Genomic DNA, 12980 nt, shown 5'->3' on the forward strand with positions numbered 1-12980 from the left:
GAATTTTGTAGTTTAATTGCCACTTGCACAGTGGTATCGCACATAAACACAGCAGCTGCTACTGTATGTTGGAAGTGGCTCAGAAAAATCTATGGACACCATTCAGCTTTGACTAAAAAGCCAAAAATTTTAGACCCAGCTGCATTACTCTAACAGCTTGGCAATATAACACCTTAACAAAAAGAATTCATCTCATCAGAAGTCAACTTACAATATGTTTGAGACCACACTAGAGAACATTGCATGGGACCATGTGGTCTAAGTGGTAAAACTTTCCAAAAATGAAGATAGTCTTTCCCTTTTTTCCTATTCACAGAGGTCCCTATCTTTTGTTCGTTAGTATTCTGTATTGCTAGAGATAGCCACTAGAGATAAGAAAGCTAATATGAAACTTGGACATCTTCCTGTTACCAGGTAGAGATCATGTTCTTTTTGGTTAAACCAATTAAAAATGTGAAACCAAAGGGGAAATGTGCAGAAACCTTGACAGAAGACCTCTGTGGCAGCAGCTTGCAGAACTTAATGAACACTCTGTTATGTGGAAGATGCTGACTGATGTCACATTTAGATGTAGTCATGAAAAAAACACTTTTCAGTTTGTACATAAATGTCTCTACATTCATATTTTTTTTGAAGCAGAAAAATTAGAAAGTGATTTTTCTTTTTTTTCCCCCACGTACAAAGCAAATGCAGGGCATTGCAATTAAAGAAGAAATCAAGGCAACTTTGTTTCACTGCCTTAATATTTATCCCTTCCTTGTGCAGTTTTTCATATTTTAGTAATTAGAAGTCAAAGTAGTATTCTTTGAAGAATAAAACTTCCTGCTGAAATTAGAAGCTAGAAATTTATAGGTCTACTATGGAATATTATTGTTACCTTGATGATGATATTATTATCGTTGTTGTTGTTGTTGTTATTATCATTATTATTATTAGGTCTTTCTGATGAATTTTAGAATGCCGAAGCTCATCTAGCAAGATCTTAAGCTCATTTCAGTCCAAAATATTATTTTTTAAGATTTACGTACCTGGGCTATCCAAGTGCAGTTCCATAAACCACTGTTAGTTCCATCAACTGTGATGTTTCAGATATGTGAGAGAGAAAATATTAAGGTATGTGCACTAAGGGATTCTTTTGGAGCACAGTAAATCCAAATCCAGTGCCTGGTTCTTAGTACTTGAAAAATAATTAAGGCTATTTATTTTCTCTCTCAGTGTTATAAATATGAAGAGACAGCTATATCTACTATAAACCAGGTCTACCCTAGTTCAGAGTCACATTAAAGAATTTTTCTGAGCTAAATATTCTGCAGTAACAACCTAGCTATAAAGTGTTTTCAAAGCTTTTATTAAATCAAAAAAAGAATCTCTTAGTTTTTAACTAGTTAAATCAAATGGCTACAGTTCAGAATTGTAAGAAATGGCTAAATAAGCTAAGTCAATTTAGAAATCTGAATGCAATATAAATATATTTAATTTAATTAGGAAATCATTATGCCACATATTTTTAAGTGTATCATGTTGAATATTATCCCAGTTTTTGAAGGAAGAATTGATCTCAGTATTTCAATAGCAGTAATCAGTAAGTAGACAGTGAAATTAAAAGCACCTTTAATTTTTTTGTTTGCTTTATTTTTCTTTTCCTCATTTTCTACAGTTAGTTAATAAAATTTAATACCATAAGTGCTTTCCTATAAAAAATTTTGATCACCCGAAGATAGCAATGTAGTGTACCTTATAAACTCATGGTTTCTTAATGACAATTTATGTAGTTAAAAACACTTGGTCACATTAATATCTAGGGTAAGGGATAAGGGAAGAAGAAATGAATACACTCTGTATAAAAAATATATCTGAAAATTGATCACTTTGAAGATAACTTGCTACAACAACAGAGTACATTGACAAAAATAATGGAAAAGCAAAGATGCAGAATTATACTCCAAGTCTATAACTTCCATAGGTAAATGACTGGCTGTAGGACAGAGACATGTTGACTAACAAAGTCCAAGGATACTGTCTATTAGAACTAGTCTTACTATCATGCATTTGATTTTTACTTAAAGAGGCCCTTTACATTATTATAACTATAACTTATATAATCTTTTAATAAACCCATAACCAGTCAGCTTTTATGCTGGTATCAGAGCAGACAAATAAAAACCAGTATCTCAGTTCATCAGCAGTAAGCATTTATTTCTTGCTCATGTTACATGAAGACTGAGGTTCATTAATGGCTTTGCTTTTTTGCTTTTTCTGTCTGGTTTCCCTGACTCAGCTAGACTTGATATTATATATCTTGTCATTCTAGAATGAAGGATGAAGGAATGGCTATATTGGGAACATTTTGTTCTCATGGTGTAGAGAAATGAAGAGGGCCCCAGTGAAGCCACATTAGTATATTTAGAACTTCCGCTTAGACATTGCATGTCAAGTCTGCTCAAAATCCATTAAATAGAAAAAGTCACGTGGCAAAGTAAAAATCATTGGGGAGGATAAGAATATTTTACCTAGCAAGAAGCACTGATGGAGAGAAAGTAATTATTAACATATAGTAGGATATACCACAGTCCCAGCCCATTTGGTTTCTGTGTCAGGAGTATTTATACCCACTGTTTAATGGTAACCCACGTCTGTCACTTTATGTAACCTAGTTTTATAAATATTCAGTTCTTTAGGTTTTTCTCTCCCATTTTCAATCCAAGAGGGTTTACAGTTCTGTGAGTGAAATAAGAGGCTTAATGACATCACAAAGCTTGGAGAAAGATTGCTCTGAATTTGCAATGGTTCTTGTACTGTTTTACAGTTGGCTTGTTTGGTTTGGTAATTAGATTCTGTATGTTGATATCTGCTGAAGCATATAGCTGGGGAACTTGTGAATTCTTTTCCTGACCTATTCAAAGAAAGATGGACCTCCCTCAGGGACTATAGCCTTTTATTGTTTTCAGTGTTGTTGTTGTTCTCTTTAAATTGCTGCTACATCTTGTAGCTGGGCTCTTCAATAGACTGTGCTTCTTTCCGCTACTATAGTGGGATCACTTCTTCTATCATGGGAGTGGTTTCATACAGATTTTTTGGCTCTTATTACAGTTAAATTAAGTCATCTCCATTGGGTATGTTTTCATCTTAGATGTTTTCCATTCTATAGAGGAGCTGGGGAGTGCAGGACTGTGAGCCCTTTAATCCTAGTAAATTACTGCCTTAATCCATTGTACTATTTTCTTCAGACCCCTAATCTGTTATGAAGTGCTTTGTTTTCTTTCTTGAATCAGTAGAATACTGTTTTTCCTTGATTCTACTACATCCTTTACTGTTTTATCAAGGAGATACTCTCTTCTTGCTCCAAGTCAGGAACTTAGAAGAAATGATTGGCATGTCCTTTGATCACTATTGTTATTAGGGGTTTGTTGCCCTATCTTTAATGGTATCCTGAATTTTGGAGGAAGATTATTAACATTTGCTTACTCTATATTCTGTCCTTCCCTGTTTTCAAAGATTCTTTACTTCACCATGTTTATCCACCCCATTTCCATCCCAGTTTAATTATATGCAAACATAACCCACTTTTGCAGTTCACTACTATTTAATATTGCTCCACCTTAAATATTTCAAAATCAGCAATTTCTCCTCTGACCACAGATTCTTTTTTCAACTTCTCTTTTTTCTTTCTACTTTATTCTGTTCATCTTTATTATAAACTTGAGTTCTTTGAAACACATCAAATTTTTCACTCATTACTATTGCTAAACGTCACTTGATTTCCTCAAACATATTAATCTCCTGATTAGAAGCTACAATATTCATACTATGATGCATTTAGTTTCCTGATAGTCTTCTCTTGTTAACTTCAGACAAAATTAAGTCCACATTTCTCTGATTATTCTGTTTCTCTTCCAGGTTAAGTATTTTGTATAAGGTCATGAAAAATGCTGAATGATTGTATTTTAAATCCCTGCTACTGAAATTTATCTAGAATTTTTTTTTTTTTTGCTAATTTGATTTCCATTTACTTTTTTCTCTTGTCTCTCAAATGTGTTTTTCTACAGTAGTTGTCTTACAATATTTTCCATGGTCTTGAAAAATATCCGCATTTCCACAAGCCTCAGTGTTGGTTGGCCATATGACTTCTGACTCTTTTTGGAAAATGGATATAAAAAAATGTATGTAATTTCTAGTTTATCTCTCCACTACCAGTCAACCCTACTAATTTTTGCAATATGGCTCTTATGTTATTACCCAAGGGAAAATGTTCTTGAGCTTCTTAAATATAGGAGAGAGATTTTATTCTTAAATAATTGTCAAACTGTATGATCTGGCAAGATGAATTTTACTCCAATGGAAATAGAAAAATACATTTTAATTCGGACTTGTCCCAGAAAAGGAAACACTAATCATATCCCTGCACCATTGATCATTCATAGCCTTCTCCAGGGCACATCATCCAATTTCTTTAATGCTGTACGTATATGCAGACTTGATAAGTATGTCTAGACTGAGATTTTCCTGCCTGCTGAGTACAGCTGGAATATCACTTTGTGCAATAACATCATCATTCTCTAGTGCAACAGAAAATCTTGCCACAGAATAAAGGGAAGGTTATCTTGGAAAATATTTTTCTGACATGTTTCAAAATGCTAAACAGCCTAATAAAGAGACTGTGTAAAAACTAAGGAGAAGTTTAATTTGAAGAATAGTTACTTTTTACAAGAAAAGTTAAGCCATAAAAAATTTTAATACATTCAATAAAAATATTTCCATGAAACCCTGAGTGAATTATCTGAGGGAGTACCATGCCAGTTGCATAGAATACGAAACACAAGCATCATTTCTGCAGAGCTAGCAATAAATTATTTTTTGAGCGATCTTTAATTTCAGATTTTGCAGTTCAAGACCTTATAGCTGGCATCTATTATACCTCTGTTGCCAAATGCATAATTTCCTGAATTCTAATTAGATACATTTGCAAGTAATATAAAATATTTTTGAAGGATGAAACATAAAAATAATATGCTTTTAAATTTAATAAATACGATATAAACAAATAATATTGTTTTTTTAAATTTTTTTCTTTTTCACTTAGCAAAAGATAATGCACATAGAAATTTCTGGATAAATTAATCTTGAAAGATTCACATCTTAAATAAAGAATAGATTCCACAATCTCATACCATTTTATTAATCCATTGCTACATTGAAGGAAGAATCTAAGGTTAATATGTTTATTCAAAAATGTAAGTTTCAACATTTAGTTGGGTAATAATAGAATTGCAAAAAATTAATGCTTTTTGTTTCATGCTCATTGTATATTACCCAAATCTTAATTTCTACAAAGTAAAATGCAGTGATCTTTTGGCATATACTGCTATTTGACATTGAAAATAACAATAATCTACCAAAACATAAATTCTAGCAGAGGGTTCCATGAATTCACATTTATGGATTTGGTACTGAAGAATAAGGTAATGCAAAAATGTGAAATATACTTTATTGTGATAATATAGAAATCAAATGAAGCAAATAAGTAACTGCAAAGCAGCTTTGCCTATCTTGTTCTCTTTTAGTAACATTAGCAAATAATAGCAAATAATAATTGTATGTTTTATATAACACATATGCTTGCAGGCAGTATTGAAACAGTTCTTCAATTAGCTTAGATGTATTCCAGAAAAAAAGAGGTTTGTTTTTTGTTTTTAATATAGCAGCTAGAAAAGCCACAGCAGAATTGGGAAAAGAAAACATTGATTGCGGGCTACAGATGTTTTTTTCAAGGACAATATTGGAATGGTTATTTCAAAGGGAATCATCCTGTTAAAGAGCTGAACTCTGAATTCTTCTCCTTTTCTAAGATCACTTTGAAATGGAAATGGTAAGAATTAGCTTAGATGTATTCCAGAAAAAAAGAGGTTTGTTTTTTGTTTTTAATTCAGCAGCTAGAAAAGCCACAGCAGAATTGGGAAAAGAAAACATTGATTGTGGGCTACAGATGTTTTTTTCAAGGACAATATTGGAATGGTTATTTCAAAGGGACTCATCCTGTTAAACAGCTGAACTCTGAATTCTTCTCCTTTTCTAAGATCACTTTGAAATGGAAATGGTAAGAACCTTTAATGACTTGCCCAAATAGAAAGGTGTGCAGAAATCAGAGCTGTGCTTGGCAAGAGACAAGATGTTTTGCAAATAAAGCTGGGATGAGCAAGTATAGCCTGCATCGTCCCAAAGAATAATGAGAAGTTAGGATGGCCAGGGATTTCAAGTGGAGCTGAAGGGGCAGTTGGAGATACGTTTTCTTCTGTGTTATCTTCTAGTTGTGGCCACAGAAATATTTATTCTGGTAGTGAGTAGGTATGTTGTGGCATATCTGGATCATAATTTATGCGTACATTGTTACTTTGCTTTAGAAATATCCCCAAGGATATTCTACTTAATATTGTTTTCTCTGTTAACTTTGGTATAAATTATTTTAATATTATACAGTTTTGGTTATGCCATATACTATAATAATCTCTGTGAAAAAGTAAGATGAAAATTATTGAAGGCTACACTCAGATTTTATGCTAATTGTAAATACCAGGGAAAAAAGAAAATAAAGGAAATAATATATTTAAAGTTGTGCCTAGGAAAACTGCAGATAGAGCAAATTGAGTTATGGCATTGAGTGTATCATCCCGAACTCATTCTGTACAGTGAATTACAGAAGAGCTTGATCTGGTTTTTTTTGTTTGCTTTTTTTTTTTTTCTTCTGTTTACCAGAGAGCTTGTACAGGGGACTTCCTACAATATTGATGCTTGTTATCTTTCTTTTATTGTTACTCAGAGAGAGCAATTTTATAAAGAGTAAGTGGAGTAGCCACTGTGTGGCAATGAGGAAGCTGATAGCTCAGCACTGGAGAGCCAAGACCGGCAGGGGGCTTCCGCTGAATACAGATTCATTGATTTTCCTTTTTATCAGATAGACTCTATTCCATTTACTTTGTCAGAACTCTTGTTTCCAGGCCCTATAGGTGCATGCTGGATGTGAAGAAAAATCACACTGCTTCTATATACTTGTCTGTGATTATTTGTTCCTTATTGAGATAAGAGTTTCAGAAGACAAATAATCTTGTTTTCACTTAGATTACAAAAATAAATTAAAAAAAAAGACATAGACAAAGTAGTTCACATAAGTTTGTAAAAATAAATTATTGACTCTATATCAACTTTCTTCTATGTGTAAGTTGTTCTCTCCAACATACAAGCACATATTTATTAATTGGCCATTTCTTGCAAAATGTAAACAATCTTAAAAAAATTCCAACTGAGAGAAAGCTGATTTTTTTGACAGTGGCCATCTAACCAACATCTTTAAAGTAATTAACTTGTAACTCTATTTTAACTTATTAAAAGCAGCTCTTTGAAAGCAAGATGAGTTTGCAAACTGAAGCTTTATTCATCTGTCAGAATTCCGTTGAAATTTAAAAAATACTGCATTTCTCATTTTTCAGCAATATAAGCTTGAACATGAATAAGTAAATGCCTGTAATACACTTATTTAACTTCAATTTTAGAAAAAATATTATGTCTCTTACATAACTCTAATACTATGTTCTATTGTTTCCAAGTCATTGTGTTAATTCTAGTTGGATTTTATGGCATGTGATCAAAATACATATTTTAGAACTTCAGCTGTAAGTATTTCTCTTATCTGTAAAATATCTTCAGATAATTGTATCTTAGAAAATTTTGAATGTAAATAATGTCAATTTTCTGAATCTTACCAATGATCAGATACAAGTCCTAAGAGTGTAAAATTAAGAATGTTGAACTGATTGATAATGTAGGCATTTATTTAATGTGAATGGAATTACATGTGAGGAAATGCGAAGCAAAGATTTCAGAAAATATCACAGATGAGGATATAAATTAATTCATTGCGAATCCTACTAGTGTTTTTTAAAAACACAGGCAATTGTTTTCCCTAACTTTACCAATTATTGTGACAAATACCATTCTTTGCTGTGATGTTGCCAAATTCAACCTTGATTTATACTGCCATCTAAATTTAGAATAAAAACTAGTTTTTATTTCTGCATTGCAATGCTCAATTAGCTGAAATTTCATCAGGGCATAAAGCAGCATGTTGTCTTTAAGTGACAATTTCTGGGTACATTTCTTTTCACAATTAAGCAGTTATATTGAGTTAAAGTATTATAAAATGTTTAGGAAGCTATGATAAAATTGTAAGGTAGTTATCATATTAACATATCAAGCACTCTCACAAATTACAGATTATTTAAAAAAAAATTTCTCCCTAAAGTGTCTTTATTTTATTTTACTTTATTTAATTTATTTTTTTACTTGAAGTATAATCAGTTTATAGTGTGTCAATTTCTGGTGTACAGCATAATGTTGCAGTCATACATATACATACGTTCCTTTTGCTGTTCTTTTTCCTTATAGGTTAGTACAAGATACTGAATGTAGTTCCCTGTGCTATACAGTATAAACTTGTTTATCTATTTTGTATATAGTAGTTAGTAGCTGCAAATCTCAAACTTCCAACTTATCCTGTCCCACCCCCTTCCACCCTTTGGTAACCATAAGTTTGTTTTCTATGTCTGTGAGTCTCTTTCTGTTTTATAAATATGTTTATTTGTGTCTTTTTTTTTTAGATTCCACATATAAATGATATCAGACAGTATTTTTCTTTCTCTTTCTGGATTATTTCACTTAGAATGATAGTCTCCAGATCCATCCATGTTGCTTCAAATGGCATTATTTTATTCTTTTTTATGGCTGAGTACTATTCTATTGTATAAATATACCACAAATGCTTTATTCAGTCATCTGTTGATGGACTTTTAGGTTGTTCCATGTCTTTACTATTGTTAAGTAGTGCTGCTATAAACATTAGGGTGAAAATCTTTTTGAATTAGAGTTCCCTCTGGATATATGAATGAGTGGGATTGCTGGATCATATGGTAAGTCTACGTTTAGTCTTTTGAGGAATCTTCATATTGTCTTCCATGATGGCTGCCCCAAACTACATTCCCAACAACAATGTAGGAGGTTCCCTTTTTCTTCTATACCCTCTCCAGCATTTATCATTTGTGGACTTTTTAATGTTGGCCATTCTGACTGGTGTGCGGTGATGCCTCATTGTAGTTTTGATTTGTAGAAATTACAGATTTGGAATTATAAATAAGGAAGATATGATACACATGGATATAAATGGACCTTTGAAATCATGAAAAAAATCTATGATAACTGTATTTATATGTACACTCCACATACATTATAAGTTTAGTATATTTGGTGGTTAAAAATTAAAATTCAATATTCTTTATATCAGTAAAATGTAATTCAATACTCTACATATTAGCAATATAATTGAAATAAATATTTGGTATTTTATAGTAGCATACTTTTTAAGCTTTTTTAATGTATTATCATGAAAATCATTATTTCCTAGCCTTCAAATACACAGCAGTTCTGTACATTTTATCTGAACTTTGGTTTCTCTAAAGTTGTACACTCAGTATTTGGGAATTTAATTATATCTTTTTGGCTATTTACATAAAGAATGGTGAGGTATTATTACAGGAAAGATTTTGAAGACCTAGAAAATAGTCTTTTTCCAGGTGTCAGAACTGCAAGAAAGTTTTTTTTTTTCCTGTTCATTCTGAGGAAGTGACCATTTATCCTAATTGTCAATCTGTATATATAAGGAGGAAGGCAGTTTGACTATCATGCATGTGGCTGAATGGTTACAAGAACAAATTGAGTCACATTTTCCTTAAGACAATTTTGTAAGTTATTTTGTACTATGAGGTCAGTAAGATCATACTGTCTTGGGGATATGATCTTGACCAAAATAAAAGCAACTGCTCATTTTTATGAAAAATTCAAGGAACTGTAGCTATACTTCAAAAATATCATTCAAATGCTCCTTTCACTTCCCTCCAGTGTAACTCAGGTGTTCTTCTGCATCTTTTGTGACAGCTTTTCTCAAACTTTAATGTGAAAACAAATCACCTGGGAATCTTATTAAACTGCAAGTCTGATTTGATAGGACTGGATTGGAACCCAAGACTGCCTCTCTAACAGACTCCCAGGTAATGCTTCTGTTGTTGTTTCCTTGAAATGATTTTGGTTACTTTGGAGCTATTTTGGTAGCTTCCAGGTAATGCTGATGCTTTTGGTTTCTTAAACCACACAAAATCCTTTGGCTTTCATGGGGGAAAGGTAAAACTCAACATCCCTCATAATTATACTTGATCATAGTGATAGGAGGGTAGTTTTATAGGTTTAATTTCTATTTTCATAAAGGCTTATAGCTAATACGGTATTTAATTCATAAAACAAAACATTAATCAGATTAGATCCTAAGAGTTCATAAAGATTTCTACAACTTTACCTAACTTGGCACACAAATATATAAAGCATATGATTGGGAATAATAACTGAAAGTGTGGTGAGTTGTGTGTGTGTGTCTGTGTAAAGTGTGGGTAAGATCAATAAAGGCAAGGAGATGAGACAGAAGACAGCAAAAAGAAGATAATCACCAAAATAAGTTAAATTCTGAATTCTTCACATAAGTAGCTAATGTCAGGAGTTAATATTTGCCCCATCTTGTCCTCTGGGACCACAAACCACTGTGCCTCTGCTGCTTACATTTTGTAATTGGATAGAGTCACGTGATTTGCACTGCCTTTGCCTTTACCCTAAATGACATGAAGCATCTATGTAATAGTGGACTTTAATTTTTTTCCCTGAAATTCAGGGAAAGCCAAGGAGATACTCTTGGCTTCACTGGTTTTGTTAGACTCCACCCATGTCAAGTTCTTAGTGTCTATTGTAGATTTTGTGTGTGTTTGTTTTTTTAAAGGTTTCCATCAGTATTCCTGTTCAGAAAAAAGAAAACCTTTAAAATTATTACATATACTATTGGTAAGATTCTCTTTTCACATCAAACCCCCAATACAGTATGACACAAGCAATACGTACTACTACATGTTTTATTAATCCTGAGAAAATGTGCATTACTTGATTCATGCCTGCAGTTTACTATTTCACTTGCCAAAAAGCCAACAATAAGAATAATCCTCCAAACTAGCTTGATTTACGGTGACATGGGGTGATTAGTTGAAAGATACTTGGACTGGTTGCCCCTACAAGATGATCCAACCCTGAGGCTGTGTTTCTTGGGTTGATTCCCAGACCATCTCTGTGTGGTAAACAAAATTTTATCTAGAGTGTTGTCAATATTTTTTCCACTTTAGTCATTTATTTTAAAAAAATCCTTCTTTGTAATTTTGGAATCTTTTTTTGTGAACAATTCTTTTATATAAATGTGTTCCTCTTAGGATCCAGTTTTGTAACTCCCTGTAGGAATGCAGACAGGAAGCCTGAGCGCTTGTCTGTATGACGCCATCCCCTCCTGGCTTCCACGCTGCTCTTGTTAGGAAAGGTGGGGGACTCACAGCATGCTCCTTGCTCCTGGAAATTTTCCTCTTTCCCATCAACCCATTCTAATACTAAAAATTTTAGCAAAATATTTTTAAGAGACCAGAACTAATCTCACCATGCTTTATTTGGCATATTTATATTAATAACTACAAAAAAAACCCTAAATCCAGGCTTTTTCTCAAAACTCAGCTTTTCACGTTATTACAGATGTCATCCACATATAGCACTAACACAAACCCACATTCTGTTTTACTCCCAATATGGAAACCTTTCCACTGAACTTTCTGGAACACAGAATTAGTAAATCTCTTTTATTATTATTATAATTCCTTCCATGTTCTTACCGTAACTGAAACCTGACTCTTCTCTAAAAATATTGCTTCTGAACCTGTAATTATTGGTAGTTAACGGTAGTTTCTCTCCAGTTCTCTATAAATCACTGAGTATAGAGATGAATAAGTGTATTTTTTGTTCGTCATTACAACTTGTACACCATTTTCTTTCTCTCCCTTAAACTCCAGATTTCAAGACCATGTTTCCAGATGATACGACCCGCTTTAACTCTTCAGATCAAAAGTCTATAGACCCTGGTGCCATGTCTTAATATACCTTTAATATGTCAGCTCTGGCTTATTGTCACTTTCTTTCATACTGTCTTGAAAGTTCTGAATTTCCAATGGCTTAAAAAAATAATTGAAGAGATGAAACAATGTCTAGTCTGAATCTGGAAAACTTAAAGATCTCCATCATGTAAATATTTAAAAGACAAATTAATGGAAACAAAGAATCTAAGTGGTCAAGAAATGTGTGTGTGTGTGTGTGTGTGTGTGTGTGTGTGTATGTGTGTATGTTTCCACTTTTTTAGTAATCAAGGGATTTGAAAAAGTCACAAAGAGTACATACCCAAAACAGACAGACAGTTTTGTCAAAAAGATCAACAAATCTAGTATGTTTGGTAATACCATGTCATGGTAAGAATGTAGAGCAAAGAGACCTTTAATACCCTGCTGGTGGCACTGCATTTAGAAACCTTTCATATGTTGTATTTTCTAATAAAGGTGAACATACATACAGCTTGTTACCCATAAATTGTGTTTCTTAGTATTTAATCTGCAGAAATATGTAACAACTTTGCTTATAATTGCAGTAACCAGGAAATAGATAAATGCTCATCACCATGTAATTGTGGCATATTTAGGCAGTGGACTCTCATATCAATGAAAACTTACTGTTTTCTACATGCAAGAACATGAGTATATTTTAACAAGTGTTAAATAAGTGCAATGACTCAGACACAAAATATGTATCCTGGTGCCTCCATTTATGTAATGTTCAAACAGAGCAATCTGAACTATTCTGAAGTATGTATTTTTAGATTATAAAACTGTAAAGGAAAATATTGAAGCAATTGTTGTAAACTGCAGGGTAGCGGTTGTCTCTAAGAGAGAGTAATGGCATTTTGATTGGCAAGGACTATACAAGGAGCTTAGGGACTGTGACTTCCATGTCTTTATACCATGTGGCTCAAAATTGCA

The 12980-nt window shown here is 32.8% G+C and overlaps 1 long non-coding RNA gene across 1 annotated transcript in view; it reads left to right on the forward strand.

The window, feature by feature from the left end:
- LOC116660017 overlaps nucleotides 1–12511 on the forward strand; it is a 100176-nt gene extending 87665 nt beyond the window's left edge. Inside the window, exons 2-3 of the long non-coding RNA XR_004315372.1 lie at nucleotides 9979–10091; nucleotides 11967–12511. This is a non-coding gene — a long non-coding RNA (uncharacterized LOC116660017). The remainder of the gene's footprint in view (nucleotides 1–9978; nucleotides 10092–11966) is intronic.
- The last annotated feature ends 469 nt before the right edge of the window (nucleotides 12512–12980 follow it).

The sequence above is a fragment of the Camelus ferus genome, chromosome 26, assembly GCF_009834535.1.
Source record: "Camelus ferus isolate YT-003-E chromosome 26, BCGSAC_Cfer_1.0, whole genome shotgun sequence".
Classification (NCBI taxonomy): domain Eukaryota; kingdom Metazoa; phylum Chordata; class Mammalia; order Artiodactyla; family Camelidae; genus Camelus; species Camelus ferus.